The following is a 7248-nucleotide window of genomic DNA, read 5'->3' as shown; positions in this document are numbered from 1 at the left end:
AAATATGCTAACTTTACACCATTCCTTAAATCTTTAACCTCTAACTATTTTAATTATTTCTAAGCCCTGAATTCAGTAAACTTTGCCATAAACATTCTCCTCACAAATAGGCTTCAGATATCAATCCCTCCCATGACCTCAAGCTACGGCCTATGTGCTCATCCTGGAACACTCTTTTGTAAAAGTCCTTGAACAAATGTTAATAATTAACTTTATGAATTATTTTCTGAACACAACTGCAGAAGGCTTTGTGCCTTTGCATGCTCCTCTTAAGAACAATAAGCACCTTAATATTCCTTTTCAGTCAACTCAGCCGAGGAGAGGAAAAGACAAGTCAGAATTACAAGGCCTAACTCCTTCATCCCGGGATGCGTGCCTGCAGAATGAGGAGAGGGGGCTGGGGGCTGTGCCTCCATTTTGTCAGTAATGCCTAACACAGCTCCCGACATCGCCCCCTTTTTTATTTTTTAGAGCATAGGTATAAAACTCAGTAGGTAGAGCAGAGACACTTCGGCTGAGTATCCTGAAAAGGCACGGGGCTATTACACAAATCAGAACTAACAGGCATAAGCACATGGCCGCATTAATCATTGTTGTAGAAAAGGATCCATGTAGAAAGATCCCCCTCCAGATTTTAGAAGAGGGAATTAGAAAGCCATTGAGAGGAAAAGTCAGACTCCACCTGTTTCATATTCTGAATATCTTGATGAAACTTAGAAATATCAATACTAAAATCTGAATGATTCTAGATGCCTAAAATATGATTTCTAATGCATTCCCAAGAGTGCATGACTCATTCACTTGTAGAGGGGTAACGCACATCCATTTAAATTCAGCATGGCGCCTTAAAGACAATTTAATTTTTAAATTTGTAATTTCTTGCCCCATAAGCAGAACTGCTTCTTCTAAAGCATTGACCTTATTTTCTATTTTCTTATCTATAATTTCCTGCATAGTAAGAGCTACGGAGACAGTTTTGGACAGCAGATCGACAAACGAGGCCGTATGCAATTCTTTTGACAGCGCAACAGCAGAAACTGTAACTGATGCAATTCTGGCAATCAAGGCAGTTATTCCCACAACCAGAGCTGCAATGAATCTCTTAGGTCGAGAAATTAAGCCATTAAGTTCATATAAAACTTTCAATGCATAATCATCAAACCATTGTCCCTCTAATTTCACAGGAACCATCAAATATGGTGGCTGCTTTACAATCATTGCAGCCTTATAATTATTATAATCATTCCCATCAACACGCTTTGATATAAAACAATCCACACATATAACATTGTAAACAGTTTCTCCTTCAGAAACTTCCAAATCACTCTGATTGCTGGCCAACAAAAAGGCATAGGGAGAATGCAAGCAGGCCCGTACGATATATCTTTGTTCATTTAAAGGTCTATGTAAAATCACAGGTGCCATGGCAGCCAGTCCTTTCCATAACTCAGGCTGCATGGGACCCGTCCCATCGAAGCTCACTACAGGAGGAACCCATCCATCAGCATGCCACCTAGTAATTACTAAAGGCATAGGGAGAAATGAATTATTCCATGTGGACCTATAAGGTTCTACATAAATCAAGTCCCATCGTTGATTTGAAAGATACGGGCACCCCCATTCGGTCAGAAAATGTCTGGTGGCAGCAATGGGAATAGATAACTTTATGGCGTACATGCATTCTTTCCAACGAGGAAAGCCAGAAATTCTGCTTATGCTTTCCCAGGCCTGTAGTCCTTGTTCATCAGAGTCCGAAGTGGGGAGTGCACAGCTCGGATAGTCCTTTAAATGAGGGGCTGCCTTTTTTAAGTCATCAAATAGTCTTTCTTGCGCCCCTGGCATCAGCAGCTGTAAAGACCAAAAGTCTCTCTTGCCATCGCTTCTCAGAGAATCAGTAAGCATGCTTTCAAGGAAGTGCTAATGTATCCATTCAAAACTGGAGCTGCTCCTTGTAGAGAGGAAGGTATGGCAAAGCAAATAGGTGGATAAACGGACACGCCTGAAAAATTGAAGGGAGTGCTGACCACTGTTTTAACATTATTAGGATAGATGGAAGCCCCGCCCAAAAGAAGAGTATCATTAACAAAAACACGAATGGGCTCATTCATCCAATCAACAGGCTAGAAAGAAGGTGGATTAGGCAAATGAGCCCAGTGAACTTTTTCTGAGCTGGAGGGCCTCGGCTGACAAGCCAACACAGCAAGCAGAGTACCATAGGAGTGGCCTCATATCTCCCCCTTTCTATTAATTCTTCAGCTCGCTGAGCAAGATGTTTTAGCTGGCCCCAAGTTGGTACCGTGCTGGAGGTGGTTGTTTAAGTACGATGACGGCGACATCATACTTAAGCTCTGATACTTAAGGTAAGGTACTTGAGGTGGGGCAGAATACGGTTGAACTCGATCAGCATGTCTCTCCTGAAGCGCCAGGTGCCTGAAGCGATGTACTAGTGGTGAAGCCTCAGGTGAAGGGTCACTCGCCCTTTGGCGTTTCCTTGGCTCCCTCAGGTCTGGACTCGATGAGCTTCTGGTCTCCCCATCTTTCCTGGGTCCCGGACTCCAGGACTCCAGGACCCCAGGGATCTTAGTAACCTCAGGGGTCCAAACAGGAGAAGTGGAATCCTGTGGAAACACACAGGCATACCCTCTCCCACAAGTTAGCGGTATGTCTGGCCCTTTCCACTCTCCTGGAAGGAGGTCTTTCCACCTAACCAGAGGCCGAGTCGTAGCCCCTTTAGGAGTCCAGTGTCTCGTCATTGCAGTCTGCCCCTGTGTGTCCACGTTAAAATGATTAATTGCAAACATAGCATGGTGTAAAACATGATGTGGAGAGGAATATTTAAATTCTCCCTGTCTTTATTTAGCTATCTCACTTTTTAAAGTCTGGTGCGCCCTTTCCACTACGGCTTGGCCTTGGGGATTATAAGGTATTCCTGTTGAACGCACTATAGAAAATTGTTGACAAAATCTCTTAAAAGCAGCAGAAGTATAAGCTGGGGCATTATCTGTTTTTATCTGTTCGGGGAGTCCTATTTGGGAAAAGCACTAAAACAAGTGCTGAATTACATCTCTTGCTGCTTCACCTGATCTAGCAGAGGCTGTAATAACATGAGAAGAGGTATCCACAGTAACATACACAAAGGACAGTTTTCCAGAGGCCGGGATGTGGGTTACATCCATGTGCCAGAGAGCATTCGGCCTAAGGCCTCAGAATGTTGGGCAATTTGGACATAACTATTTGTCTAGCTGCTTCCCTAGGGATATGAAATTCATACCTTAAACCAGCTGCATTTTGATGATGAATTTTGTGAGAATTTTTGGCCTTGTCAATCTTTTCGTGTAAGTTTAAAGCAATTACTTTATGCATCTGCCAAGGCATTTCCTTCATGCAAAGGGCCGGGCAAGCCGGAATGGGCTCTAATATGTCCCACAAAATATTTCTTATCTCTATGCTTAATTTCCTTCTGTAAATCAAATAACAAGGAGAAGATGGTAGTCTTATTTTCCGGAATATTAGCAGTTTCAATATGAGGAAATAACCCGACAATATATCGGGAGTCAGTCAAAAGATTGAAGGTGTGGTCTCTTAAACGTTGAAAAGCCCAAATAACCGCCCTCAACTCAGCTCTCTGGGCCGACGTCTCTTCAGTTACCTGAACATGGGATTTTCCATCAATAATTGTGACTGCTTTACCATTAGAGGAACCATCTGTGAAAACCAAAATTGCCTCTTCCAGAGGTTGAATAGAAAATTTCTTTGGAAAAATCACTGGATGTGTTTTCAAAAAATGCAATAGGGGGCTTGAGGGCAAATGAAACAAAATTTGACCCCTGAAATCCATCAGGGCAACTTGCCAATCATCACTATTTTGTAAAAGAAATTGCAGTTGGTCCTTATTAAATGGAATCACTATATTTGCTGCTTCTTTTCCAAAAAGTTCCACACGTCTTTTTCTACCTTTTATAATTAATTGTGCCACCAAGCTGGGATAAGATAAAACTATTTTTCTTGGGGTCACTGGTAGATGGAGCCATTCCAATGGGCCTTCTTGCCACAAGCATCCTGTAGGTGTATGCTCTGCGGCGAGAATAATTAAACCCCATCCTCTGGTAATATTAATCCTAATCAATTGATCATTTAAAGCCTGATCCACTTTAACAAGAGCCCACTCTGCCTCACTAGTCAACTTTCTCTTAGAACTGGGATTAGGATCACTTTTTAAGCAATCAAACAGAGGCTTTAAATCTGCAGTAGTCAGTTTTAAACGTGGGCATATCCAATTAATATCCCCTAATAATTTCTGGAAATCATTTAAAGTTAGTAAACGATCTCTCCACAGCTGCAATGACTCCACAGGGCATGACTCATGGCATGGGTATTTAATACCCTCCCTAAATAAGAAAAAGGAGGATTTACTTGTATCTTATCTGGAGCTATCTTTAAACCTCAGCTTTCCAAGGCCTCAATCAATTCAGATAAAGTTTGTTGCAACAGGCTCTGTCCTTATGAGCTGCCAAAATATCATCCATATAATGCATCAAATATAGATCTTTATCTTTTCCTCTAACATTTTCTACAGCTTTGTCTACAAATTTCTGACACAAGGTAGGGCTACTTTTCATTCTCTGAGGCAAAACCTTCCACTGAAACCTTCTATAGGGCTGTTTAAAATTAGCTGAAGGGAGACTGAAACCAAACCATTTATAATCTTGATCAGCCAGGGGAATGACAAAGAAACAATCCTGTAGATCTATAACTATGACATTATACTGAAAAGGCACAGCCACTGGGGAAGGGAGACCTGGCTGGAGGGCCCCCATGTCTTCCATAGTTGCATTTATAGCTCTCAAATCTTGTAACAATCTCCATTTTCCTGATTTTTTCTTAATAACAAAAATGGGAGTATTCCAGGGGCTATTAGAAGGCTCTATATGGCCGGCTGCCAATTGTTCCATAACTAAATCCTCAGCTGCCTGTAACTTTTCAGCTGTTAATGGCCATTGCTCCACCCATACCGGGTCATCAGATTTCCAGGTAATAGGGTCGGCAGCAAGAGCAACAGCCTCTAGGATAAATTTGAATATCCCAGGCCTTCTCTATTCTTGTTGGGAACCGCCTCTAATGGCGAAACAATTCCCTGCTGATCTTTACCAAGCCCCTTATCAGGATTATACCTCATTTGCAGCATTTGATTAGCAATCTTTTCATCTGGGCTATATAAAAGCATTCCCATCTGAGATAATGTATCTCTCCCCCATAAAGAAAAAGGTAGTGAAGGAACTACATATGGACAAAAAGTGCCTTGTGCCCCCTTCTCATCTGACCATGTCAAACTTTGTGAGCTCTAGAAGGAAATGGCAACCCACTCCAGTATTCTTGCCTAGAGAATCCCAGGGACAGGGGAGCCTGGTGGGCTGCCGTCTATGGGGTCGCAAAGAGTCGGACACGACTGAAGCGACTTAGCAGCAGCAGCAGCAACCAAAGGCACTGACCCTATTCTTACCAGGCCGGCACTGGTCAAGCGTGTCGGCCAGGACTAGGGCCAAGCTTCTCCAGCAATGCAAGAGACGTCTGCTCCAGTATCTAACAGCCCTGACATTTTATTTCCTTGAATTAAAAGATCTCTTAAAGATCTAGAAGCTGTAATTTCCTGCACCCAAAAAGCAGATCACTGGATCCAAATCCTCTGGGGCCCCTAGCTTGAGAAGTCAAGGTTTTTCTTGTCTGATAATAAGGTAAAAGCAAAAGCTGTGCTATTCTTTGACCTTTATTAATTTGCACGGTTTTAGTAGGCAGCGAGATCAAAACTTTAATTTCCCTAGTGTAATCAGAATCTACCACACCAGGCACCACAGAAATTCCTTGGAAAGAAAGCGAGCTACGCCCCAGCACACGTCCTACAATGCCCTCAGGTAGGGGGCCAGCCACTCCCTTAGGAATCGGAGTAACCGGCACGTCAGGGGTAAATATTGTTGCGGTGGTGGAACTGAGGTCCAGTCCTGCGCTACCTGGGGTTGATTGGCACGGCTTGTTGCCCATGCTTGGCAGGACATTGCCAGCAAAAATGCCCCATTTGGCCACAAGAGAAACATTTTTTATTTGTAGAATCGTTTCCATTACGATTAATCTCTCTCTTTTTTTTTTTTTAGCCTGGGTGAGGCCCCCCTGAGGGGGTTTTCTCCAAGGAGCAGGCTCTGTATATTGTGCACGCTTCTGCTTTAAAAGCGCCTTTGTTTCAAAAAGAACTCTTTATCTTTCTTAGCCTTAGGCAGTGCTCTGGGAGGCTTTGGAGGCAAAGTGGGGAACTCCTGGGTCCTGGGAGGCGCAAGCGGAGGTGGCGGCGGTCGCCTTAAATCAGAAAGTGGTGGATAAATTTTTAAAGGTTTGCTTAAAGGGGGAGGGGGGCTCGCCAGGGCGCCCAGCCGCAGCGTCCTGTAAGCCCTCTCTTTCCTCAGGAGGTAGAGCAGTCTCCCTCCTTTTCTTCATCAATGGCAGAAAACATGATCTGCGCAGAAGGTGGAGACCCACCACCCACCGCTATAGCCTCCCCCATAGGCTATCTAACGGCCTCATGACAGGGGTCCAGGACTTTTCTAATCATATTCCACAGAGCAAAAGCATCTATAGGAACCTTTTCTGGCTCATGCAAAGTATAAAACAAACGTAGAAATGTAGACAGCCTTCCTGTGCTTACTTTAACGCCTCTATGGGCTAACATATGAAGTAATATTTCAATAAACATTTGTCTATTCTTAGATGCAGAAAGACCCATTCTTCTAGAGAATGTTCTTACTGATTCTGTACCCTCCTCACCCTGCCTAAACTGCAGAGGGGTGCCGGCCACCCACAGGTACAATCCTAACCATCCCGCGTTACATTCCCAGATTACTTCCTCTTCAGTGTCCCCTGTTCTGGGCGCCACTGGCCGGAGTCCAACTCCAGCAGCCAGGGATTCAGCCTGAAAAGATGGACGGTGTCGGCGAGAGACATGAGACAGCCTCTCAGTGTTCTACGGACCGCCTATTTATTCCAAGTTTAACATTTTCTTTTATACTTTTACAAAAACATTAGGCCAGAGGTTTGATATTTTCAGTTCCCCCTCTCCCAGATTTATTATCTCCATAAATCATTGTTGCTCTTCAAACAGAGTTCCTGCTTCAGTGATTCTCTGGGGATCAGCCTTATCATCTATTATCTACCTCCTCTAATGTGTCCTATAGTTGACTTGTGATTACATTGTAATTCAAGCTA

This window comes from Bos indicus, chromosome 4, assembly GCF_029378745.1.
Source record: "Bos indicus isolate NIAB-ARS_2022 breed Sahiwal x Tharparkar chromosome 4, NIAB-ARS_B.indTharparkar_mat_pri_1.0, whole genome shotgun sequence".
Classification (NCBI taxonomy): Eukaryota; Metazoa; Chordata; class Mammalia; order Artiodactyla; family Bovidae; genus Bos; species Bos indicus.
This window is presented reverse-complemented; position numbering follows the sequence as displayed.